This window comes from Aquila chrysaetos, chromosome 20 (genome assembly GCF_900496995.4).
Source record: "Aquila chrysaetos chrysaetos chromosome 20, bAquChr1.4, whole genome shotgun sequence".
Classification (NCBI taxonomy): domain Eukaryota; kingdom Metazoa; phylum Chordata; class Aves; order Accipitriformes; family Accipitridae; genus Aquila; species Aquila chrysaetos.
In genome coordinates, this window is record NC_044023.1 from 13,851,853 (window position 1) to 13,878,744 (window position 26,892).

A 26,892-nucleotide genomic window follows, 5' to 3' on the forward strand; every position below is an offset into this window, starting at 1 on the left:
GGACCGGCACCGGGTCCCGCGGCGGCGGTTGCCGAGCCGCTGCTGAGGGGAGGCGGCCGCGGCGCTGTGAGGGGGCCGCGGGCCACGCCCCGCCGGCGGCAGCCAATGGGGTCTCGCCGCTGGCCGCGAGCGTGGGGCGGGGGAGGGGGCGGGGCTGACGGCCTCCGCTAGGACCCGGCGGGGCTGGGGCGGCCCCCAAAGGCGCGGCGTCTGAGGAGCGACCGCCTGCTATTGGAGGAGCGGGTCGGGGGGGGCGTGGCGGCGAGGAGGCGGGTGGCCCCCGCGGGGCGGGGCCGGCGCGCGGCGCGGCGGGGGCGGGGCCGTGGCTCCGCGGCTCGGTGCGGGCAGCGCTCCTCAGCGACGGCGCGGCGGGGAGCGGAGCGGAGCGGCTCCGCGGCGGCAGGTGAGGGGCGGCGGGGACGGTGGGCCGCGGTCGGGGACGGGTACGGGATTGCCGCCGCCGCGCCCGGCCCGGGTAGGGCGCTTGGTGGCGCGTTGCCGGGGGTCAGCGGACGGCGGCAGGTGCCGCCCGGGGGCCGCGCTTTGTCTCCGCGTAGGGGGATGGGCGCGGCCCCTCAGGAGCGGCGGGGCCGGGCCGCGGCCCGGCGGGGCTTCCCGGGGGGGGGGGGGGGCTCCGGCGGGCAGAGTAACCCCCCTCCCCACACACACGCGTATACCCCGAGCCGCCCCCGCGGGCGGCGGGGTTCGGTAGCGAGGGTGAGCGGCGGTGAAGCGGGCTTGCAGCTGGGCGGGGAAGACGGGGTTAGTGGGACCGGCGACCTCGGCAGCGCTCGGAGCGGAGCGGCGGGGTGGCACCGGGCCGGTGGCGGGGCGAGGAACGGGGCAGCCCTTCCAGCACGGCCTATGGCCGTGCTGGAAGGGCTGCCCCGTTCCTCGCCCCGCGCCTGGGAGTGTACCGGTGTAGCTATGCCCCCGGGAAAAGTCAGTAACGGGGGAATTGTGTTCTGGAAAACAACAGCGCTGGGAAAGCTTTTGGAAGGGGCAGCGAGTAGGCACGTTGGGGTAAACAGCTAGTACGAAAGGTGGCTAAAAAAATAAAGACACGTGAGTTTTCGGTGATGCTCAAAGAGGGGATTGTGAAAGAGTTTTCACCTGTGTTGTCTGGTGGTGGGGCTGGTGTCGGAGTACGGTGTTCAGGTTTGATGCAGATGTTGTTTTCAAAGGATGCTGAGGACTTTCTGATGCAGGGAAGAGCCAGAAGTTACTCACGGGCTGTGTTATTTGAGGAGCTCAAGATAACTTTTTAATCAGCAAAAGGATTGACAAGTGACTTGAGTGTCTTCAGGGAGTAGTCCTGTACCGGGGCTTAGAGGGCTGGTAGTGAATGGTGTGGCCGTAAATAATGGCTGAAGCCAGGCAGAGTTAAAAAAAAAAAAAAGGCAGCATTACAAGTCAGTATCATCGTGTTCCTGAAACTTCAACCTCAGAGGCAGCAATAACTGCCTTCTACAAAAACCAAAGTTGCTTAATAATTAAATCTGTTTTGCTAACTTACAAATGCATTTAAATGATTAATTTGGGGGAGGCTAACTTGTCTGCCTTTTTCAATCTGTTCAACACTTTTTTCAAGCAACAGTAGAAAAATGTTACAAGGCGGCTTTCTGGTAAATACAATAGCTTTAACTTCTGGAAGGCCGTGTGTTCACCTTTTTCTCCTCAGCACTGATTTTACTGTCTGTACTGAAGCTGAGTGGTTAAGTCCTGTTGTTCTGGAGATCTCATTTTCCACCTTGAACGCATTCCTTTTGAACAGTTTGCAGCAAGTGTTTGGGCCCCCTAAGCAGGTGTGTTTTCTGTTACATTAGTGCAATTTGAGATCTTTCTTTTCTCAAATCTAAACTTTCTATGACTGCTGCTTTATCTCAGGGCAGCAGTCTGGAACAGGAGTAGTCCTGAGAGAATATCTGGACTGCTGCAGTAGTTACAAAGAAAGGGGCTACAATCCTGAGTATTGTAAAACGGTGGGTCAGTATTTTACTAAACAAGTGCCTTATTCTGTGTAATTCCATGTAAGGTGGAGTGCTGAACATGCTCTGCTCATTTCTGGTCTCACTTTTTGAACGGAGGTCGCAGGAGTCCTGTTATGCCTTGTGTATTAAATGCAGAAATCGATGAGCATTGCATTAATGATGTGTGTGTGACGTTGGGAGCTAAGCCAGTGATAGAGGCATTTGCTCTGATTCAGGAGGAAGCTGATGCACTGAACTGTTTTGCTACGTGATTTTGCATTCTGTTGGAGAAATTGGTGTTTCCCCTTGACTGAGGTGTTTGTTACAAACTGGCCGTAGAATTGTATAGGTTCTAATAGGGTCACTTTGAGAGGCCAGGAATGTCTAGCAGAATCTCAGGAGAAGAAAGCAAGCAATTTATGGACAGAGAAGAATTTGGCACGGAAGGTGACTTGTTGGTAATCTGGTGCTGAGCAGACTATTTCGATGCTCATCCACACCTGTGTGTAGCAGAACTGGAATCTGCAAGCCAGGGACTTGCCCTGAATTGACATTTGGCTAGAAAGCATTTGACATAGCATGGTCATATATGGAATTTTCTCTTTAAATTTCTTCCAACATGTGAAAAGAGTTAGGTTAGTAATACGATTAACAATATTTAATAAGATTAAAATTACCAGCATAACTCTCTTGAGAAAGGTGGGCACGGACTGTCAGCAGTTGACACTTAATCTCTGCTTTCTCCCACATAAGTGCTGTAAAGAGTTTGGGCTCCTAGACTCTGCTTGCTTTTCAGAAAAGAAAAATTCTGTCCTCATGTGCTGACAGCTCAGGTATTGCCTTACCTTTCATGTCCTCCAACAGCACCATATTCCCAGCAGGGCCGTGGGATGTTCCCATATAAGGGCAGAGGGAATAGTTGACAGAGGGTTGTAAGGAGCGCACAGAGCCATTCCCCTTGCTTCGGTGCCAGTCTTTGCGTAAAGCAGGGTTGTTTCTGTGAGTGTTGCTGCTGCTGGCACACTTGAGCTTTCCTGGCAGCACCATCAGAGACTGCAAGGACTGAACGAGTCTGGAAAGTATCTGTTGCTGCTGAAGGTGGCCCCGTGTGCCTGGAGAGAGACTCCCTGCCAAATAAGCGGTGCCAGTTGTATGTTGGGTGTGTTCTAAAGAAAAAAGCACCCACCCAGGTTGTCTGGGGGGGGGCGGTGTGGGATGCTATCCAGTACTGTCCAACAGGAAAACAAAAGTAGTTGCACTTGCTGTCTTCCACTGCTGTTATTTCCTTTCTGGAGTGGTTCATTTAGCCAGGGTACAGGGAGTCACGGTATCTTTTTCAGTAGAAGAAATGCTTTATGCTTTAGTGTCACCTGAGGAGGGAGAAAAACAGATGAGGGGAAGTTTGGAAGAAGGTAAAGCAGCCGCTTCCCACAAATGCTTGGTATTTTTTGTAGTAAAAGCTTTACCTCTGAATCAGTCAGATTCACGTTATTTCTCTTCTGTCATCTTCCTCTCTGTCTCAGTCCTTCCTGCTGCCTCTTGGAGCAAACTCACAAGGACTTCAGTTTCTCCTCCTCTCTGGCAGCCTCTCCATCTGTTCTTTTTTTTTGTTTGTTTGTAGCTGTTGGGCTTTTTCCCCTGAAACTTCAAATTGGCTGTTGTGGCCAAGTTCTGAGCTGAACCCTCCCAATGTTGCATAAGGGCATCCTGGAGGAAGATGATAGGACTTTGATTCATCCCAACTTGCAGGCTGTGCAGGGTGGTAGCAGTCAGAGGAGGCATGAGCCTGCCTGCTTTCCTGTAAGAATTAGCCCTCTAGATACGAGCTGGTTTCAGGAAGCAGGGGTTGGACTGGTGCCCTTTTCGCTCACCTGGATCTTCAGTGAAATGTCTTTGCGCTCCGAGTGCTGGAAAGCTGATGCATTCTACTGACTCTCCTCTGCATTCCCCATAATCTGTTAAAGCCCTGGATTTGATTCGCATATATTTGTGGTTCTGGTGAGTATCTGATTGCAGGATTACTGTATCTGAAAGGATTCATCTTCTGCTGTTCATCAAAACCACAGGAGGGCTGCTTTTGCCTTTATGGGAATGTGCCAGCTGGTCTTTCATTGTATCATGGTATCATTTTCCTTGTCCTATTATTGGAGGCGTCTTTGATGACCTGATGGTTGTGATGATGTCTTTAGAGAAGATTCATATTGATCGTTATTTGAGCGTTGTCTGCTTTGGTCTCAGTGCCGGAAGACAATTCTTAGAAAATTCTTGCATGTGTTTTTCAGGGACAAGCATTTGAGACATTAGGAGCATGTGCACAGTCTCGTGACATGATACCGTTGTTCCAGGAGGCAGAGTAGATGCTTAATTCAATTGGGAAACAGTAATCTCATGTGTTGCACAGTCTTCACTCCAGCACAGTGGTGAGAGCCAAAAGACCTTCCTCCTTGGCACGCTGACCCTAGGAACTCTCTAAAAACCGCTTGGGGGGATTTTTGCTAACTGTGTAGCTCTCTAGAATTGTATAGGGTCAGCCTTCATGCTATGGTTTGCTATAGTGGTAACTGAGATGTGCCCCTGCTTAATAAACTGGCCTGGGTTATAGTCGCTGGAGCTCAGACTTGCTAGGCTGCGAAAACATGAAGCAGGATGTTTCGACCTGTACCGACATGCAGCTTTGACTAATGGAAGAACCACAGTGCTTTGGTGTGATCTCTTTAAGGCTCTGCTTTTTTTCCCCAACTGCTTAAGTAATAAATGCGGAGGACTTGTTTTCACTGCTAATAATTTTTTTAGCCAAGTGGTAACTAAGACATCTGAGCTATTTTGAGGTTGCGAGAAGCAATTTAGGTCTCCTTTTCATTAACTAGAAGTAAGTGTACTGCCTCCCAATGCTTATGGGGAAAAAAAGAAACAAATGGTGTCAGTTCAGGTGGATTTGAGTTTGGGTTTTTTTGATTGAATCAATTTTTAAATGATTCCTAATATCCTGAATTTAATGTTAGAATTTCACTTTCAAATCCTGCCTGCCATCCCCAAAAAAAGAAAGGGTGAGGGGAAATGAAGTAGAAAAGAACTTCACGTTAGCATGATTTGATAGGAAGATTTTAGATGTTGATCAAAATGTGAGGTGAATCTCCAAATGAAGTACATCCTAAGGAAATTCCCAGATGCCAGACTTTAATGGCATGTGAATTTCAGTTATTTGCTTGCAGTATAAACACTGCAAGTACTGTGAGGAACACTTCTCCTGTGCCTGGAAAATGTGTGAGATTTTGGATTGCTTTTGGCTTTGAAGTTTAACTACGGAACAGTGTGGAACTGGTGGGTTGAGTTTCCCCAGCCTCTGCTCTGCACCACTGCTGCTGCTCTCAAAATTCCTGCAACTTCATAGCTACTTCCTTTTATGAAATTATAATTTGTTTCCCTTCTTGAAATATCTGAAAGTTGTAATTTTATCTTGCTACTTGTATCTGTTCCCATTCTATCTCATGTGGAAAGTCTTTTGTGTCCCTGTGTTAGAGGGGCTGTAGGTAGATTGATCTTTGCTCCTGGTGGTGGTTTAGCTAGGCTGGTTCTCTACTGGGGGCTGGAATTTAGGAATGGTGTGACTGCTTGCTCCAAATACCCACCTGGAATCTGTGGTGAGCCATCGGGATACACAGCTGTAAGGTATTAACTAAATGGATTGCTGTTGCTAACAAGCTCTGTATCTGCAGGTGCGGAGAATTTCAAGTTATCACCATTCTCATTCTCTTTTGCACTTTTCCTTAATTCTGAATGTAAAGGTAGTGCTGCCTTTGGAGCTTCTGGGTTTCAGTGAAAAAACATGTGTGTCAGTTTATCTCAGCATAATGTAGTATAGCTTGTCAACTGAGTTGCAATGATGGGATTCATACTGCTGCTTAAGTTATCACAAGGAGAATGTGGTCTTTCTTGTGTCCTACCCTTCCCTGCAGCTCTGCTGTGGCAGGAGAGTAGCTGTGCCTGGGACTGTGCAGGTGGGGAAAGTTGATTGTATTCAAGCATTTGTCTGTGCTGATGAAACTAGCTTTCTGACTAAATTGCATGTCATTCTAGAAATAGAATGGGTATATTTGACATCTTACCCTATTATAATAATTCTGAAAATTACTACATAGAAGTAGTGTTTTCAGCTTAATGTTTCTGCCCATGTATGCCTATTTCAAAATTATTTTTGTTTCAGTCTCTGTTCCTTTAGCTCTCCTATGCTCTACCATTTCACATTTTGGTTATGTGACCTCCCTATTCTTTGTGTGGAGTTACCCTAACAACTGGAGCACAGCCTGTTTCCCCTCTCTGGTCCTGACTCCTGGAAAATGTGCGCTCTTGAAATCCCTCTGTTGCTTACAAGTGGCCATGCCCCATCCTCCTGTGTGGTACAGTGAGTTTCTAGGCTCTCTAACCTCCATAAAGAACTGCCAATTTCTGTGAACAGCTGGCCAAGCAAATGCTTGAAAATATGCTCCTGACAGTGCCCTGCAAGTGCTCTGTGCTCAGCTGGAAGTCCTTCAGACAACAAGAATTTAAAGCACAGGAACCGGGGCTTCAGAGATGCTCCTGTACCTGCCAGACCAGCCTTTGTCAGAAATAATGCTATCACTGAAGTTGGTGTAGGGTTTTAGACAGTGTGGAGTTAAGAGCCCTGAAGCAACTCTCTGTTCAGCACTTTCAGCTTTGATCCCAAGATTTTTTGCATCAGACTAACCTTAAAATGCTGGAGAGAGCAATTCTGTTAGTGAATTTCCTAATAGTAAATTATCATATGTGAGAGCATTTCGGTAACTCTTCTTGGATCATCTGTCTGCTCTCTTCCATACACTAGAGTCATGAGCTCTTCTCACCTGTCCTATGTTGTCTCCTGCCTTTAGTGTAAGCAAAAAATGTATGTGCTGGAGAGCTGTAGTGCAAAAGCAGTTCCTGGAATTCTGAATCCCTCTGCCATCAATGTTTTGAACTCTATTTGCATACTGCTCAACTTCTTGCATACAGATTGCAGTCCATTACTGAATGATTCTGCCCAAGAGAATGGTAGAACAGGTGTGGAGCTGAATTAATTGCATGGGAGCTATGTGTGCCACTGTGGAAAATAGAGAAGTAGCAACCAGGGGCTTGGTTTATTTGCCAACTCTCTTTAGCTAGTTTAGCATTTTGAGAGAAATTGCTGAAATGAGACTGCAGAAATCTTGAAGGACCTGGGGAGACTAAGGTATTTGTGAATTTATAGTCTGATCCTTAGCTTAGCTGAAATGTATTTCAGATTGCATTTCATGTCAACCTGCAACTGTTGAGAGAGATTTAAGGCAAAGATGATAAGAGCTTTTTGCTGCATGTCAGTGCAGCTTTCTCATGGCTACAGTGAAGAGGTGTGGTTCCCTTGCACGACTATGCCTTCTGGGGGACTGCTATCACTGTAATGGGTAGCACTGACTCTCTTACTCTTTCTTTGTTTCCTTGATCTAGATTTTTCCTGTCTTCTGGGGATTTGTAACCAGAAAATGTTCTCCAGGTGTGTGACAGCCTACAGAGGTGCATGTGTAATTACAAAATGGCCCTGGGTGCCTGCTACCAGCTTGTTGTCTTGGCAGCATAGGCAAAATTTGAATTGGCAAGAAGGCAGAGCAGTCCCTGCGGCACTGCCATCCCCGAGTGACTCAGTATGCCGAGCTCCTTGGCCACAGTAACAGGCAGTTGGAGTCCCAGTGCTGGAGTGTCTGGTTGTGCTCTGTGCCCAGCACTGCTGAGATGATGTAGAGCTAAAGAAAAAGGACCGGCAAGGTAGAGCAGCTGCCTTACAAATGCTGTTCCTGTTCTCTGCATTACTGAGAGGGCAGCTACCTGCAAGGTTACTCTCCACGGCAGCAGAGATAGGGAGTAGGGGCTGTGTGTGCTGGCAGCATGGCCATATGAGCAGCTGCACAGGAACAGATGAAAGAGCCATTTAGCCTGTTTTGCTTTTTCTGGGCCTGGGACAGTCAAGTCTCTGTCCTCATAGTGCCCAAGTCACCATGGCCCCTTCCTTCTCAACACTGAGCTGATCTGCAGGGGAAGTGAAAGCCTGTGTCAGTAGCCTCAGTAACAAGCTCAACAGAGTGCCACAAATCTAAAGGCTTCTGGGGTAGTTCTGACAGTCATGCTTTCTTACTTGTTTTATTTTAAAACTGTTCCTGTGTTTTGTAGTAATAGTGCTGTGTTCTGGATACTTGAGCCTTGTAAATGCATTTTCTGTCCACAAAACACAGAAGGCCTGCTTGCCATCAATGGTCTTGCAAATAATTGTTCTGTTTCATTGCAGTACCGAGGCCTGTATATAAAGGGTGGTAGCATCATGAAGCCTTCCTTAATGACCCATATTGATAGTGGCCACTGTTCCATAATGCATAACTAGGCTTCACAACACTGTGGAGAGCTCTGTCTGTTGAAGTCTGTGAATAAAGGTTGTAAAGAGTAGGCAAGCTGATGGCCATATTGCAGACTCATGTTATTTGGAGCCAACCATTCAAATATATCTACAGCATCCCACCATCACAGACCTGCTATAGCAATAGCTCTTGCAGTGGATCTATGAATGCCAAACTCAGTTACAGACAAATAACATCTAAATAGTGGTTTACCTTCCAGATGATGACAGTGATGAGCGTCCTGCTAGGAGGAACTTGTATGCTGGGGTTCTGCTCACACAGCCCCAAGAAACTTGAACATTTCTGATAAAGTAGTTTTGCAGTTTGATGTTCTGTTGCTGATCAAAGATTTGCGTCTGTGTCTGGCACAGGTGGTTAGCAGCAGCGTGCAAAGTCCCAGGATGCTGCTGCACTGAGCAAAGCTGTTACAGGAGAATGACCTGAACTTGCCGTTCTGAGGTTTCATCCTTTTCCTTTGCCTGTATTGCCTCCTGAATATTTGAAAGCCATTGGGCTATGCATCTGTTTACCTTCCTCCCAGTGCTGCCAGCACAGTGTAATCCTAACGGGTGCTGCAGTGACAATTACAGTGTTCTCTGCAGGCTGCCAGAGCCTGTTGGACCATCAAAATACAAATGACACCTGGCTCTTCAGCTCTAGGATTGTAATCTGCATCCCCAAGTGCACCATGTAGGAAGTACCAGAAGACACAAGGTCCTAATGATGGAACTGTGCCCAAAATGCAATGTGTTTATTTTAAGCAGGTAGAAATCATATGCATGCAGTGATTCACAAGGGAAATGGTTTCAACCAATATAAACACATGGAGCATCCTTGTTATTCCACTCTGTAATGAAGAATGCATCTCAAAAACCTCTTTTCTGTATAGAGAAAGCCTTAAACTTTTTGTGTTTATGAAACTGTTATCTCTACTGGGAACTGTCCCCTGATGCTGTTTCACTTGACTGAAATAGAACTGTTAGTCTACAAATTGGTACTGATTTCTTTACCACTCAGTGACGTATAGGAAGATCTGTCTTGTGTTTGTCTTCAGGCTGCTCTTCTGTATATGCTCGGAGAAGTCTTGTCCCTTTAGCCTGCTTTGGACAGAAAGGTGAAAAGCTCAAGTAGACAAAGGAGAATTGATCTTTTGAGAGCTGCAAGAAAAAAAAAGTATTACAAGACTTCCCTTCTAAGAGAGTAAAACACTTCCTTTAAAATGAAGACTCTGTTTACATGTGTTAATTCCCCTTGTTTTTTGTGGGATGGAAAGGTCACTTTATCTCTAAGCTATGAAAAAATCAATGGTCTAATCAATTTCTAAAGTAGATTCAGTCAAAATGACTACTGTGGTGCGGCTTGGGCTTTGATGTGTGAAGGTGTCCAAAAAAGCTGCTAGAAAAGTCAATGCAGAGCATCACTGCAAATAAACTTACAGAATTGGCTGGATGGTCACGCTCAAACAGTTGCGGCCAACAGCTCGATGTCCAAGTGGAGAGCAGTGGCGTTCCTCAGGGGTCGGTATTGGGACCGGCACTGTTGAACATCTTTGTCAGCGACATGGACAGTGGGACTGAGCGCACCCTCAGCAAGATTGCCGACGACACCAAGCTGTGTGGTGCGGTCGACGCGCTGGAGGGAAGGGATGCCATCCAGAGGGACCTTGCCAGGCTTGAGAGGTGGGCCTGTGCGAACCTCATGAAGTTCAACAAGGCCAAGTGCAAGGTCCTGCATGTGGGTCAGGGCAATCCCAAACACAAATACAGGCTGGGCGATGACTGGATTGAAAGCAGCCTGGAGGAGAAGGACTCGGGCGTGTTGGCTGATGAGAAGCTCAACATGACCAGGCAATCTGTGTTTGCAGCCCAGAAAGCCAATCATATCCTGGGCTGCATCAAAAGAAGTGTTGCCAGCAGGTTGGGGGAGGTGATTCTCACCCTCTACTCTGCTCTGGTGAGACCCCACCTGGAGTACTGCATTCAGCTCTGGGGTTCCCAACATAAGAAGGACATGGAACTGTTGGAGCAAGTCCAGAGGAGGGCCACGAAGATGATCAGAGGGCTGGAGCACTTCTCCCATGAAGACAGGCTGAGAGAGTTGGGGTTGTTCAACCTGGAGAAGAGAAGGCTCCAGGGACACCTTCTAGCAGCCTTCCAGTCCCTAAAGGGGGCCTACAAGAAAGCCAGAGAGGGACTTTTTACAAGGGCATGTAGTGATAGGACAAGGGGTAGTGGCTTTAAACTGAAAGAGGGTAGATTTAGATTAGACATTAGGAAGAAATTCTATACTGTGAGGGTGGTGAGGCACTGGAACAGGTTGCCCAGAGAAGCTGTGGATGCCACATCCCTGGCAGTGTTCAAGGCCAGGTTGGACGGGGCTTTGAGCAACCTGGTCTAGTGGAAGGTGTCCCTGCCCATGGCAGGGGGTTGGAACTAGATGATCTTTAATGTCCCTTCCAACCCAAACCATTCTATGATTCTAATTTGTAGGGGAATTTTCTGTCCCATTCACTATGTCCGCAGGGTGCTTTTTTTCCCTTGCCCAGTCCCAGTGTGGCTTCCTCCTGGTGTTCCTGCCGAAAGAACGGATCGCTGAGAGCAGATCAACAAAAGCGGTCATGCGGTTCACTTGAGCAATTGTGCATACATATGAGTAGTCTTTCTGCTGTTAAAACTGATGGGTAGCCTTCCCTGCCACCAGTTTTCCATAGGCTGTGTCTTTCTGCTACTTGGAGCTATGTTGAGGATCTAATCCAAGAGGACAGCGTCCCTGATAGACAACCAGGTATTAGTGTTCCTGGGTAGCTGCGCTGTGAGGTTCACAATGGCAAGTCAGTTTCTTGGTTTGAAAATACCAAGGTAAAGGACTGATAAAAGCCACATGTCTTGTTCTACACTCATGCCTTGGAATTATTTTTTTCCAAGTGGTATAATGGGCAGAGCCCTTCCTGCTATCACACTGACTTGCACCCAAACCTTGACCTGTGTTCCTGCCTGTATACAGAGCATGTACTTGTACTCCTGCCTTGTACTCTTTGCGAACTTAGATGTGCATTTGACATATAACACAAAATGAGAAATGTCACTAAATGGAAATGCTGGTTGGAGGTGGAAGTTCAATGGGCCTCTTTAGTAGGAGATACTAGTCCTTGTGATATGGAGTGCCTGGTTAACACCTACAAGGGATTAATGCTTTTCGTGCAGTGATCTTGGATAACTAAAGTCTTTGGGGATATTTGAGATGGGCAGTTATTGGCTTGTATGTATACTTCAGAGGATATGTATCTCTGAAGGGTTTGGTTGTATTACTAGTAAGAAAGAGCAGCTGGAAAGAAACACGTGAGTACATGGCAGCAGATGACTATGTTCATGTAATGTGTTTCTTAGGATGTTTGACTTGGAGCCGTACAATAGTATGAATAGTTGATCTGTGCCAACATCAACAGCATACCTCAATTATTTAATTTATAAAAAAAAAAAAGGCTGATGCATCTGAAATCATGGGTTACGGGGGACATGTTGGAAAGTGGTATCCCTAGTAGGTGTCTTCAGCAAGCATCAGTACTGTACTCTGTGCTGTTCAGTAGTTCATCAGTATTCTGGAAATAAATCTAAAGCCACTGCTAATGTTGATTCAACAGAGAAGCAGGCAATGCTGAGGGCAGATTCAAAACCATGGCTGGAAATGACAGGTCTGTTGGGATTGTCGTGCTTGAAGATCCTGAACAGTATGTAAATCTCTGGCAGAACAGGGATCAGGTAGTGAAGTTTTCCTTGGAGCTTTTGGAGAAATGATTAAATGGTGACTAAGAAAGATATGAGCTCCTTACACTCAGTAGTCAGATAATTGACTGTTAGCTAACTGATATAATCTTTGCAGTCTATGACTTCTGTAGCTCCTCCATTACGCTGTAAAACGGGTCTAGTGAAAAAACATCCATCTGATACAAGCAAGTACAGACTTCTGTGTTCTAGAGATGCTGATCATTCACCGATTGTGTGCTTCACCAAAGCAGTGACCCTGAAGAAAGGGGAGGAGGTGGGGGGGATGACAATCAAATTGCTGTTTAAAAAAAAAAAAAGTTATAAGTTGTTCAAGCACTCGGGAAGGTGCCTTGTGATGAGAGACTGATGGGACTGATCTGTTGATTGCCAAAAAAAGCTATTGAGAGGTAACCTGGTTAAAGCATGTGCATAATTGAGGAGCTGCTCTTTAATCCTGTAGAGGTGGAATTAATGGCTCAAGGCAGAAGGCAAACAAATAAGAAATTAGGCTGGCCTTGCTGCCAGAAAGAATGATGGAGCCATTGGAGCAAACCACTGGGAGAGTAGTGAACTTATATTTTGACCTCCAAAGGCCTCTAGTCTAGGTGCCATAAACCACTACATTTCACAGAACCACTTAATGGGTTTTGTGGAGGTGTGAGTGGATAAAATGGAATGGTGCCTGTGTTAGGCAGGAAGTCAGAGTGGTCTTACCTTAAATTATGTGACTCTGACTAGTCCTGCTGCAATTGATTTTTGTTTTTCTGTGCTTTAGAAATAACCCCAAGACTGATGCAGTTGTGTTCCTCAACCCTGGTTTTTTTTCCTCCCAAACTTTGTTTATGTCTAAATGTTTTATGCAATATAAGTGGTACATCCTGGGTGTAAAGAATCTTGTTCATGATGGGAGTGTTAACCCGAGGTTTGTACTTCAGATGTCTCCTGAGAATGAAATCTTCTTTATATTTGTCACTATTTCTTTCACCATTACGCTGATCTTTTGATCTGACCTGTCTTGTGGTACTTATTTTACTGATTAAACTTTCTAGGAAAGTAGAGTTTTATTAAGCAGTCGGTGTGAAAACCCATGTACACTAAGGAACAGTGTTAAATTCCAACTGCATTTAAGTAATTTCAGTTACTTTCATTAATCTTCTCTTGTATTCAGTGTGAAAATCCTATACAAGAAGTAAACGATGAATCTTGTAGTTTAGCCTATGATTGTTTCAGAATAACTTGTGATTGTTTACAGGCTGAAAACTAATTTACAGTTTTATAAGGCCAGACAAATCATTGAGCTCACTTAGTCTGATGTTGTGTAAAGCAAGGCAGTGGGCTTTCCTGAATTTAGGCTAAACATCTAAGTTGAGACTGACTGTTAATAAAGAGTTGCAAGTGATAGAGAGCTTGCCATACCAAATACATTTTCAGATATTCCTGAGAGAAGAGGTTTGGAAAACAGACCTTGATCTGCTCATTCCAGAAACCTGCAATTAGCAAATTATTAACTTTGTTCTGAATGGGTTAACTAATGTCATACTTGTTCTGTTTGGCTTCTGATTGACTATATAATAGCCAACATCAGCAATCTCTCTCCTGTGCTGGATTGCGAAGTCTGCTAATTAACACATTAGTTTCATATTGCTGCTGCCAATGTTTGCACTGAAGAACTTCGCTTTTTTTGGCCATATGGATGGGTGGGAATATCAAGATCGTATTATGGCTCTGTGCTCATTCATGTGTGATGCTTTGTGCTCTGTTTTTCCCAAGATGTCTAATCAGGCTTGGGGCTGAACAGTGCCTTTTCGGAGAATCTTTAACTGAAAGGTCAAAATAAGCACAAGGCCTGGAAACGAGTCTTGCTGTTTCTTTCCCTCCCCCACCCTCCTTTGTGTCTGTCTCTCTCCACATATACATATGTACGAGTCCTTCACCCAACTACATTCATCTGTGATTCCTTTCTTGAGACCCAGGGCTTCTAAGTGCCCTGCTGCCACTCAGGGTCCTTCCCCCCAAAGAGCACACAGCTCTGCAGGCGGAATCTCACGCAGCACTGACTTTGTTTACTGGGTGTGGGGTGGGGGGGGGTGGGTGATCTGTGGGGGAGCTCCTGGTACTCACCTACTGATGGGTCTGCTGGCTCTTCACCATTGCTGTGCACTGTTAGCTGCCTGGCATGTGTGTGTCTCAATTAACCATGTGTTGGTAGACCAGGATTTCCCTTAAAGGCAGTATTTGCTTACAGACTGGGATCTGGCGGTTCTTCAAGGGAGTGGGAAGGAAAATATGCCTTACAGTGGTCTCAAAGTAAAGGCTGCAAATGATGCTGTGGAAGCTGAAGACTTGGGTTTGCAGTACAGGTTAGGTCTGACATAAGTGGGATTTGTTCGTGCTTATCCTGCACTACTTCCCATCCGTGCACCGAAGGCTCTCCCTGGAAACTCCCTGTGGGAGAGCATAAACATCGGGAGTGGGAGATGTTGAAATCTGGGTATTTACTCCAGCTCTCAGGGTGCATCTGAGGAAGATGCCTTTGTTTTAGTAAATGAGATTTATTTTTAAGGTATTGATGGGTTTGTGCCTGTTGTAAGAGCATTTGAGGCAATCAACTCTTGCTTTTCTTTTACTGTCACTGTTTCAGCCTTGCCTTGGCTACTCCCTTCCCTTACTCGCCAAGTGCAACTGAAAATGAGCTATTGAAGCAGCCCATCTAGGTTTTTTTGTATGCAATCTAGCAAATGTTAGTGCTGGAAGTTGGACTGTTGCTGCTGTTTGTCTGGTAACATTAGCCTCTGTTGTTTCCTTGTGCTGCTTTTGAAAAATACTGGTTTGGTTTCTGTGTGAGAGGTGGTTGGCCCATAAATGTATGCCAACCCACCTAATAATTCTTTTCTAAAATCTTTCATCAGGTCTTTTCTGTAATATAGTTTAAAAAGAAAAAAAACCCCTAACACCTCCCTTTACCCCTGGAAACAGCAGTCATCTTGCTCTGCTGAGCTGACTCCTGCTCATACTGATCAGTAGTGTTTCCTTTGTCTTCATTTATTTTAGAGTTAAGCTATAAGCTGTTTAAGACTGGGCTATTTTTGTTCTGTGTTTTTGCAGGATCTTTTACATGAGTATCCTAAATGCTAAAATAAATGCTCTTAAAGGCAAAACTACCATCCCTGGCAAGGGCAAGATGATCATTGCTCTAAAAATGAAATTTTGTGGTTTTGCTCTGATAAAACATTTTGGCAAGCACATGCCCGTACAGGGGAATGCCTAGGTCAGGGCCAGACTCATGGCCATCTTCTGTCTTTAAGTTGGATTGCCTTTTGTCAGCCAGATGCCTTATGATCCCCACCTTCTCTCTCTGTCCCTCTTTTGACAGTAGCTGTGGGCTCTCAGCAGGGGCTCCCTGGCTGTGTTTGCTTTAGCTGGGGAGGTGTTTGCCTTCACTGCAGAATTCCGGCTTCCAGCTGCCGGGGAAACCTGGAGCGCTTGTGTTGATTTATTAGGGCACGGTGCATCTCAGGAATGCCTTTGCTAAGGAGCTGGGAGTGATGGAAGGGATCCTGCCTGATGTGGCATGAAGCCTTCTTGTTTCTCTTTACAGAGGTTCTAAGCAGGATTCCCCAAAGCGAGGTAAGAAAAATAGCTCACTCAGCTGACTACTTTGCAGAGTGTCAAAGTGAGACTTCAGTTAGGTTTCCCTGGCATAGAATCAAGGAGGTGGATGATAGCTGCAATTTTAAGAGTGCAATTTTAAGTGAGTTTTTGGTTGGAGATGATACTATGAATTGCTGGACCAGAGGGTTTGTATGCTTTAGGTTTGTGTTAAGAGCTGGCATTCCTGAGCTACTGACTAGGGCTTTTTTCTGAGACTTGGCTTTGGGCCATCTAAATGTTTTGCACTTGAAAGAAGCAAGTTTCAACCTCTTGGGTTTGCAGGCTTCTAAACATTTTCTAATAGAGATATGGCAATGGATTTGCCTTTTTAATTACCTTTGCAGATGACAAAAAAAACTATGGGCTACAAGTTTAAAAATCACTGACATGAGTGTGTCTTCCCTGCAGTGAGTTCACTAGCATACCTTTACCTCTCTGTAATTTGTCCCAGCCATCTGACATGCACCCCTTATTTTCCTTTCTTGTCTGGCATGCACACACAAATATGTGTTTCTGGTCTTTTTCTTTCTTTTGAGATTTTGGTGGCTGTTGCCCAGCTGATCTGAAACCAACACCTAGGAAAATATTGTGTGTTTGTACAAGGGAGGGTGGACAGCCGGTCACTTTGTGTTGATCAAGTATTTGGTAGTTGCAGAGTAGGTTGTGTTTATGGGGCATCAGTCCTGAGAAGGAATTTCCTTTCCTGGCTGAGGTAGAAAGACTGTCCACGTACAGCTTTTTTCCTTTGCTTTAGCAATCCTTGAGGTTGTTTCCTATTTTACAAATGCATCTTTTGAGAACTGCCAGGAAAACGTCTCTCTCAAATGGAAATGGAAATTTCTGAGCTCACAGGGATGAAAACCTTTGGGTCTGTGCTCACTGAGTGAAAAGAGGATTACCAACTAGCCATTCTTCGGTGTGCAAAGCGGTGGAGCAAAGTCTGCAGAGACTCTCCGAAAGTTATTGGCTTTCCTCAAGAAGGGTTCTTGTGAATAGATTTGAATGAGGTTGGTCCCATCCTTCTTAGCTTCCCTGCTGCAAGTACACAGAGCAGTGAAACTTTGAACTCAGTAGATGTTGAATAAAATGGGAAAATTTTTTTTGAAGTAGATGTCTTGTGAACAGGTCTAGAGCCAGTGTTCCTGTATTACTGTAAGAGAATTAATGGTTTTGTGACTGCATTTGGGCTTGATAAAAAGCAGGAAGGCAATGCTTATTTTTCAAGAACTATTTGAAGGATTCAGAAATTAGGATGGTCTGCTGGAGTAGATGCAGATGGCTTATTTTCACTGGGGACTGTTAAATCTGCCAAAGTATAAACCGCATCTTAACAGAAAGATGTGAGACAAGGCCTGCCCATCTCTCCCTCCTAATTACCACAGCTCAGCTGCTGCTGTCTCTTATGCTTACACATCTGAAAGGTGACAATGACAATGTCTTGAATGGCAAAGCAATAACAGGAAGGCTTTTTTTTTTTTTTTTAGCTGTAGTCTGGAACAAAGAAGTTATTCAACTAATAGTCAAGAATATCCTCATGAAAAATCTTCCTCCTAGAAACTGCTCTTCATGAGACCACTGGAATTTTTGTAGGTCTTGACAGCTTGTCTCCTGAGTGACTACAGGTAAAGCAGCAGCCGGCTTAATCCTCTTTCCCATACTGACATTCCTCAGCCCTGGGAATGTCCACCACAGCAGTGGGACTTCCATTTTTGCTGTCCCTGCAGCTCTGCACCAGATTGCCTTTGTACACAGTACCTTTTCAAGAAGTTGGAAGGCTCTTCTCGCCTGTTCTGGCAAAAATCTCCAGTAACGTTTTCACAGCAGTTACTTTAGTTGCCAAAACCCAGACTTTAAGATCCTCATCACTCATGGCACACAAAAAAGAGAAAAGATAGTTTTGGGTATGACCTCCTCTTAGAGGAACAGGGACTTCGGGGGGGAAGGGTAGTGCTGTAGTTGTGATTGCATTGCAATGGTACAGAAAGAGCAGAGGCAGTGGCAGCTCCCAATTGGTCTGCAGGTGATGATTTTGGATTTGGTGTTTCCCTGTGAAAATCTGTTGTAGATTGCAGTCTTTCATGGCAGTCTTGCTGATTAGCTCTGAACTTGTTCAATCTCCCCTCACCCAGGACCCTACTCTGTTTCACTGTATCCCTATAAATCTGGCTTAAGAAACAGCTTTGTGAAAGTTTCTCTTCCTGCCTCCCCACTTGTTCTCTTGAGCTCAGGTCAACATGCTGGCACCTGAGCCTTGGCAGGCCCATTTTTAGTGCCCCCTTTTGCTTCTGTCCCTTACCTTTCGAGGAGTCCCTGGGGAGCCTCATGTGAGGGGCAGCAGGCAGGATGAGCTCTGATCAGATGCTGTGCAATGGGCTGATGGGATTCCTCTCAGCTGGGAAACAGCACAGCAGAGGAAAGGCAAAACAGTGTTGAAAACCACAGCTTTTTTTTAGCTGAGAGGAGAATGTCCTTCTTCACACATAGCCTCCTCCTGCTCCCCATCATATAGCGTTTTCTGTCCCTGCATCAGGGCATTCAGGCTAGTGCAGGTCTGAAGGAGCAACCTATATTAAGATTATTCTGCAGTGGTATTTGCCTTGTTTCTGCAGAGGGCTCCCCTCTTTAAGTACTCAGCTGTCTACTTCTGTTTCCTCTTGTAATATATTTCTTTGCGTACACTACAACTGTGTTGGACCCTACAGCTCTTCCTTTCCCCCTTGTAATAGCCAGCTCCCTCAGCCTATTCTCAAATAGGGAATAAAAGTTGAAATGAGGAGATGCCTGTCCATTTGTATTGGCCTATGAAATCGTGGATTTCTCTCCTGAGGCCTTTGCCTCGGGCATCTTGCCAAAAGGCATATAGTCTATTCATTTCAAACACATACAGTTCCTAAGCCAGAGATGTGCAGAAAGCTTGTGAACTGTGATCAGCTGAAGGCCAGACAATGTGACCTGGTGCCTCTTAAAAATCAATGAATTGAAGAGCTGTGACTTCTGGATGCTTGGGAATTGTGAGCAGGGTACAGCACCTGCAGTGCAACATGAACCTGAAGAGGATCACAGGATGATCAGCTCAGACATGGGTCTAACCTGTATTTATGGTAGGAATATCTGAGCCAGAAGAATGAGAATTTGCATAAATAAGTGTTTTGGCAAACACAAGCAATTACCTTTTTCATAGATCCTGTGTACAGGCTTCCTTTCTTCACAGCACGAGGAATTTAAGGCAAATTTTACTTTGGAGCTAAAAGGCGTGTTTTTAGCAAAGGTGGTGCAAGCAGCATTGGGACGGACTCCAAGCCTTTGGTGTTCCTGAAGAAATGCAAACAACTGCAGAGTAGGGTATAGCTCAGAGTAGGGTATAGCTCAGATCCTTTTGCCAGCATGCTTAGCAGGCAGCCCAGTACCAGATCTGGTTCAGTCTTCGACAAGTGACCTCTGTCACCGAACGGGAACATAAAGAGCCTCAGTGAGCTTTGGCTGAACTGGGCTTTTGCCTGTCTGCTCTGGAGAGAGAGTAACCTCAGTGTTCCCCTCCCTCCCTCCCCTCAGTGTGTCTGAAAATACTAACTTGATTTAGCTGCCAGAAGAAGACATTTGAAAAGTATACATTGCTCTCCTGTGTCCTAACTTCTGTAAAATATGGATTATGGTTGGTTCCTGTATATGGTGCTCAGTAATTTTACAGAAGAGAAAACGGCACCACAACTATCTACACAACACTTAATACAGTGAGGTCTTAGTCTGTACTAGGACTCCAGAGTGCTATTCTGAGCATTATGAACCTGATTATGTTACATAGAGAGCTCAGATGGCTCAGAGCCACACTTGGGATATTAACTGTTTCTATTAAGCTTTGCATTTAGAGATCCCTCTGACAGAGGAGGGTGACGCTGAATGAGCTAGCATTCCTGCAGCAAAACTCTTCTTAACTGTATAGACACACACAGAGTTTTGTATTTGATTTGCAGAAGGGGTAACCTGAGTTCCAGAGCTTGCTAACTTATGGATGCTCAGTGTAATAATCTTTTCAATATACTAGTTTTGTAGCTGCAGGTGTTGTGGAGAAGGCCCTTATTGATGTAGATGTATAAGAGTGCGAGAGAAACCCTACAAAGTGCTATAAATGTATCATAAGGGATAAATCCATATGTAGTGTGTCATTTGACAGAGTATATGGTAAAATGGCATTGAATGTGGTTACCTGTGATTCTCGACAGCCTGTGTCCCTGAAAGTGTTTTTAAGACTCGGTTTAGTTTGTGATGAAAGTAGCTTTAGGAATAGTGAAGGTTCTTCCCACTTCTGGTTGTTTGGGTGTTTTTGTTTTTTTTTTTGTTTTTTAAAAGAGGGAGAGTTTCTTTTCATGATTTACATTTTGTTTTGTACTGTTCCAGATTTTGCAAAAACAAACCCCCTGAAAACCCAAACAACAATAATAATAAAAGAAACCCTCTGTAGATTGCTTGGGTGACCCAAAGTTGATGAGTTTCTCACTGTTTGAATATGAATTGGCTGTGAGGTGGGAACTGTGCAACTCTTCCTTCATCACCCCAGAAGTGCAGGGGGAGGTAAGAGAAACGTATATAATCCTGCCCTGGCACTGACTGAATTTGAAGCACACTCAGCATACCTGTCTGCTGGTAACTTGTAGCCTAATTGGCTGCCTTACAGAGGAAAGGGATGTAGACACTATTGTATGGCTGTTAGGGATATAAGGCACTGGGATAGGGAAGGTTACAGATTTGCTAGTGGAGGAGCAGGGTGCTGGAGGTGGCAGCATGTGCTGTTGGGAAGGCAACCTCTTGTCCCTCCTTGGAGGCAGTGAGACTTTGCCTTTGCCAGGCTTGGGGTTAAACCCTTCTCCCAGTAAAACTGCAGTTTGCAGCTCCTTTCTCTGTACTGGGAGAGAGATGCGACTCTTCAGGCAGGGACTGCCTACTGTGCAGTGAGCTTCTCTGCTGGAGACAGAAATGAGTGGATGGAAGTATCCCATGTGCCATGTGGACCCATGTGCCACTGTTAGTTCATGCTTAGGCTGACAGTGAGGGGCTGAGTTTGTATGTGTTTTATCAATGAATATCCCCTTCCTCAGAAAGCAAACAGCTGACATTTTTACTATGCAAAGGCTTTGCTCTCCAAACTTGGGCCTATAGCGCAAGGAAGGCACACGATGACCTTGGTGTTCCTGTGCCTTCTCAGCTGTGTTTTCTGTCTTGGATTCAACTGACCCTGAGATCTGGATGTATTTCCCTCTGCTGCTTCACGTTAAAAAATGAAGAATGAACTGTAACGTGGGGAAGCAGTTTGTATGATGGAACTCATCAAAATAAACATGAGGGGATGGGTGGTGGTGGTGATTCGAAGGGCATGGATCAAACATGGTAATTGGGCTGGATGTTGTAGTGAGCGGGAGAAGGGGGGCTAGGAAAGGACTGCAATGGGAATCAGTCCCCGAAATAAATTTTGCATGAGCAGGACATGAAGGGATAGGCAGTCTCCTTCAAATCAGATTCTGTGCCTGAGCCTTCCTCCAGAATTCCCTGCAATTTAGACAAGTGGCCAACATCAGATTTTTAAGTGGTGTTTGTGCTGAACACTTGCAGGAGTGCGTTCCCATCCAGCTGCTGAGCAGAAGTCCTCGTACTTTAGTCTTGCTGGGAGCTGCTTTGCGCTTTTCTGTGGCAGCAGCTTTTGCAATAGGAGGGTCACCCCCACCCCCCCAAAAGGATGGCTTTTTCTGTGAAAGAAGCCAGCGTAGCCAGGCAGACATTATCCCCTTGCCGGAAGGAGGGATCCAGGCTCCCTGGGGAGGAGGGGACCGGGGGGAGCGAGTGATTCATTGCAGCTGGCTGCAGCTTGGCCTCCTTCTCTCTCTTTGCCCTGGGTGCCAGGGAGTGACAGCTTGTGGGCAGCGGGCCAAGCTGTGAAAAGAGGAGTGTGTGAGGCCTTCAGCTTTCTCATGCTTTATCAAGCTGCAAAGAATAGCTCGATATTCAGCCAGCGTTGGTGCAGGTCAGGAGAATGGAAATGCTAACTTAACTCCTGACATGCCGGCTGATTGCTGACCGCATGCTCTGCGCTGAGCGAGGTCTGCTTTGTAGGCAGCACGGCTTTTGTACAGCAGCATGCGGAGCAAAAGGAAGAAAACGTGCTTTGACGCGGTGATGAAGATATCTTTCTGTTAAGTGGGCAGCCTCTGGGACTTGCTGGGAGCAGGGAAAGATGGAGAGTGGTCTCCTCTCGTGGCTTGCCGTCTGTGTGCTGGTGGACGATGAAAACACTGAAAGGTAGGGCAGCAGGAGCGGCGGGCGTCCTGGGAAGGCGAGGAACTGTGGCGGGTGAGTGGCAGGTCTGCCCTTGGCTGTCCTCCTGCTCGATGGCACAACACTGTGGGCTATGGTGCAGGCCAGCCGACCCCTGCGCAGCGCCTGTCAATGTGGGAAAGCGACGGCCTGGGGAGCAGGATGGGGCCAGTCCTGGAGCCGTAACCCTTTGCTGGAGGGCCTGCCAGCAAGCCGTCCCTGCGGCTGCAGTCTCTGCGGAGGGCTGCCCGCCGGCGCGGAGGGAGTTAAGCGCTCCTTGTAGGCTGGGGGTGAGCCTACCTCGGGGTGTTGAGCTCCATTCCCACGGCTTTTCCTTTCTGACCAGGGCTGGGGGAGGGATCTGGCCTGGAACGAGTAAAGTAAAATGCCCGGAGGCTGGAAAACAGTACCCCTGGCCCCTCTAGCCTTGTGGTGGGCTGGGAGGGATTTGAGCTTCACCGCAAGCTGGACAGGGGCTGCTGGCCAAGGCTGGGGTCTGTCGCTGCTCGGCCGGCTGCTCGGTAAGATCATGGGTTTATTTTTCTCCTTTAGGCAGACCGAGATGGCTTTGCAGGCAATCGAGTTCCTGCCTAGGGGACTGAAATAAATTATTTCTCAGCTGCAAGGATGTAAAGTAGAAATCAAGTCCCAGCAGTTCCATGAGCAGATCACAGCACAGGTTAATATACGAGTTTTGTGGCTGAGTGAGAGCAGTAGCGTTTGAAGGAGCATCGTTCCCCATAGGACGTGCAAGTTTCTCAAAGGTGTTAGGATAGCAGGGCCCTTCTTTCTTGATGCTGACTCCACCTTCTCCTCCTGCACCATTTTGAGCTGCTGAGTTGAGCTGTTTGAAGCCCTGAGGAGTGGGAAGACGGGGAAGAGCAGGTGAAAGTATGAGGGACCGGGGAAGGGAGTTAGCTGGTGCTCAGAGCACAGCCTGCAGCTGTCTCGGAGCCCAAATCCCACCATTTCTCCATCCGCAGTACAGGGCGCTGGGAGAGCGAGAGGGCTCTGCCACATTCCAGTTTGCTTTGGAGCTGAGTGTATCTCTGCGTGGGGTACTAATCCTGGCCAGCACCAATTTCCCAGTAGAGGGAGAAGGGAGCCCTATTCAACCCCTGGAAGTACTCTCTCAAGTCGCCTCTGAGGACTAAGGTGTGCAGTCCCTGTTCTCAACAGCTTCTGAATTCAAGGCGAGGCAAACTGATGTGAGTGAATGGGACCCAGTAGTAGCATAAAGGAGAGATGAACCATGGGCTCAGAGTGCAATTCCACGGTTTAATTCTGCTGGGCTGTGTTTGCACTGTGCAGACCAGGTTATGCCAAAAAGCCTGGGAAATATGTGGTTAGAGACTGGATTTTTCTTTGTGCATGGGGTGTCTGGCCTTGCTTCTGCCCCAGATCCTCTTTGCAAAGGGTGAAGTACTGTGATCCTCCCACTTGCTGTGCTGGCCCCTGTGGCAGGAGGATCTGGAGGGAAGAGGGTTTGGGAAGCAGCATTGCTTGTGTCGGGCAGAGGCTTTATTTCTTGCAAGGCCAAGATTGTAGCCTGGTCAGCACCCAGATACAGACATGAGTGATGAAACAACAGTGTCTGTGCAAATATTCTGCAAACACCAAAGCGATTCCTCCTGGTGGATCTTGCTGATTGCTAGATGCCGAAATCCTGATAAAGACTGGTAGGCAGCAGCCCTTGTTTGGTTTTCTGCACCCAGGCACCTAATGGTGGCTGAGCTCTGCTTTTGAGTGTATTGCAGCTCTTTGCTCTGTCCATTTACTCACCCAGCAATGGGAAGCGTGGCTGGAGCGGGAGCTGGAGTCACAGGCTGATTGAGCCCTGCGCAAGGCAGACCTGCGGTGGATGCACAAAGAGAAACTCTTGCCTGCTGTGGTGGTAGCTTGGGACCCAGGTGCAGTGAATGCACCAGTGAGAGCTGGCTTTTCTGCCGTGCTCCTGCAGGGAGAGGGGGGTGTTGCCATTGTGCCGGTTCTGGTTTGCTCCTGTCAAGTCTCTTCTCATTATTCTTGCCTTGAGCTGTCTTAGGCCCGAAGGCAAAGTGCTACAGAAGGCTCTGTAGGCTTGCCCTTGAGAGACGTGTGGTCCTTGGAGAGTAGCTGTTCAAGGGAAGCACTGCAGTGGGCTGAATTGAGGCTGTTTCAGGCTGCACAGCTCTGAGCTAATCTCCCAGAGGCAGAGACATTACTCACCAATCAGGAATGTGTCTGTATTTTTCCTAATGAGAACAAAACATTTTATCCCTGTTCATTAGCAGCGAGTTAGGGTGTACTGTTGCTATGCCAACAGACTCCTCTCCCCTGCAGACACACTGGGGGTGTCCTCTGTGCCATGGTTAGAAGGGTGAACGGGAAGGCTCGTTCTGGCAAGAAAAAGATCCCATTGTTTTCCCAGGGCTGCCTGGACTTTGTGCAGCTGGCCAGACCTTGCCTTCTCAGGGGGAAGGGAACCACAGTGGGAGTCAAGTGCAACAGAGATTTAATTTATTGGAAAAATAGTCTTTGCATTTCATGTTATGTTGTTTTTTCCAGCTTGAGGCACACTCTTCAATAAGAGAAATGAAGGTGTCTCAACGTTCCCAAGAGTCCAGATGGTAAGCAAAATGCGCCGGGAGTCAGCACTGGGATGCCCATCGATTGCTGCAGCCTGCTGGGCTCCTCCTTGTTCCTGATCATCTCAGTTTGTGTGGCCAGTGCAATGCTGGGCAGCCTCTTGATGCTGCTGCATAACGAACCCACCTGATGAACTGTACCACCTGTGATTAGTTGGATGAGTGGGTTCACCAGGCATGTGGTCTACTGGAAAGAGTGAGTGGCTGTGTGTGAGAATAAGCACTTGTTCCCTTTGCAAAGGGAACATTCCCTTTATTTAAGGAAATCCTGTGAAGGACGGAGGGCATCTCTTCAACAGAAGCTTTGATCTGTAGAGTTCTGCTGTAAGGAGACGTATTTATTCCAAAGGTTGCCTGTCTATTTGCTTGTCATTTTTGTCTTTGTCTTCGTCCTCCTCCCAAGCTGCACCCCCCTTTCTCGAGGGACTGGTTGGGATCTGTGGGTTGCAGTGCTGCCTAAGTCAGGCCGCTCTACAGCTTTTGCAAGAATCTTCTTGGCACCTCTGGTGCTGCACTTCCATCTCTGTTGCAATGTAAAAAAATAAATTTTAAACTTTGAATGCTCTGTACGAGGGAATGAGTTTAACCTACAGATGGAAACAAACAAAACAAAAAAGCTACTTTGTGATGGTGATCTATGGCCAGAAATGGGCCAGTGAGTGTTTCCAAATCTGAAGACAGTCTCCTGGAGCAGGGGTGATGTTCATATCTGGTTGTCAATCACCATGTAGTGTGAAGAGCTGCTTTGTGCTGGCTGAGCTCTGTGGTGTTGACAGCTATAGACCCTTGAAGAAATGTCTCCCTGAAACTGATTTCTCCTTTCAGGCAGCTTCCAGTTAAACAGGATAGTTACAACTCCTGTTTCAGTTTGCCTGGTGAAGCGCTCTGTAAGTGAATGTGTGGAATTTGTATATGGGAATTTGAATATCAAATATAGGGTGGTAAGCAGAGATCCCAGACTGAATGAACTGTTGGAGATCTGCAGATCTGCATGAACTTCTGGCTGGGGAGTGAAACCCTGGCACCTGGACACTAAGTGCTGATTTAGATGAGTCACTGACTCTTGCACTGGAGAGATGAATATCACGTTAGAGCACTGGGAGTACAGGAGCCCTTCATCAGAAGGATGTCTGCTTGTTGGACTTGTAGCTATAGCAGCAGAAGGGCTCAGCAGAAGTAAAAACAATGAACAAAGCCAGACAGCAACCCCTAGCCCAGACTTCTCTGTGTGTGCAGCCTGTGTGGTTTCAGTTTGGTAGTAGACCTGAATTGAATTCTTGGATGGTAAAGAGCAAGTTTTCAGAAAACCTGTTTCAATCTGGAATCTCCAAGAATAAATCCTGAGTACACATAACACATGTACAAAGATTGGCGAGTCTGATTTCCTCAGCTTTGCATTGCTCTGGGTGGTTCAAGTAAAACCACTAAATCAAAGCTGTTTGAAATAGGGAATGAGTAAGTACTTGAGATGACTTGAATTCAGGCCAGACTCTTCTAGATCCCTCCTTTCAGGGTACATAAAAAATAGAAGACCATAGGGAGGACAGAGGTCTGTATGTTGTATTTTTTGAGATATCAAACTAATTCTGTCCAGATCCTATTGAAAAAGTGCTGCTCCAGCTGAAGTGCACTAGAGGACATGCTTTTTAGTACCTTTAAGCGCGAAAAATGGTGGCTGAACAAACTAACTTCTGAACTGTGAGTTACGGTTATTACCCGAGTCATGCTCTACTTCATTCTTGTGTAGCCAGAGTAGCAATTTGATGTTACCTAGGAGAGTGTTACTTGTTCCCTCCTCTTCTCTCCCTTCCTTTTTAAACAGTGTAGGGACTGATTTTCTGCCCTATTTTCTGTGGACCACCACTTTTTCTTTCTTAAAGATAAACATAAAACTGCTGTGCTGTGTGCAAGGTAAGAATTCTTCAGGAGAAACCCTCATCTTCTGGGGGTGGAGGGCACATTTTTCCAAACTGTGATGATGTGTTTTCATTGTAGACATTTCTTTCTCATTGCTTCCTATACCTGGCAAGCAGTTCTGTATCGTGTGTTCTCTGCAAAGTGGTCAGAATAGTGGGGGCTTGGGGCATTTCTAGACCTGGGGCCATGTTCCACGTTACTTCCTTCATATGTGATGTAAAGCCTCTGCATAGCTACCTCA

The 26,892-nt window shown here is 46.5% G+C and overlaps 1 protein-coding gene across 4 annotated transcripts in view; it reads left to right on the forward strand.

Annotated features, from left to right (window-relative positions):
• Nucleotides 1-313: 313 nt before the first annotated feature.
• Nucleotides 314-26,892, forward strand: part of PLXNB1 (plexin B1) — an 84,114-nt gene continuing 57,535 nt past the window's right edge. The window contains exons 1-2 of one of the 4 annotated variants that reach the window (XM_029995886.1): nucleotides 314-403; nucleotides 24,655-24,716. The gene's annotated coding sequence lies outside the window, so the exon portion shown is untranslated. Of the gene's footprint in view, nucleotides 404-15,757; nucleotides 15,781-21,786; nucleotides 22,093-24,654; nucleotides 24,717-25,604; nucleotides 25,622-26,892 lie in introns of those variants that run through there. The other 3 variants (XM_029995888.1, XM_029995887.2, XM_029995890.1) reach the window with 3 other exon arrangements.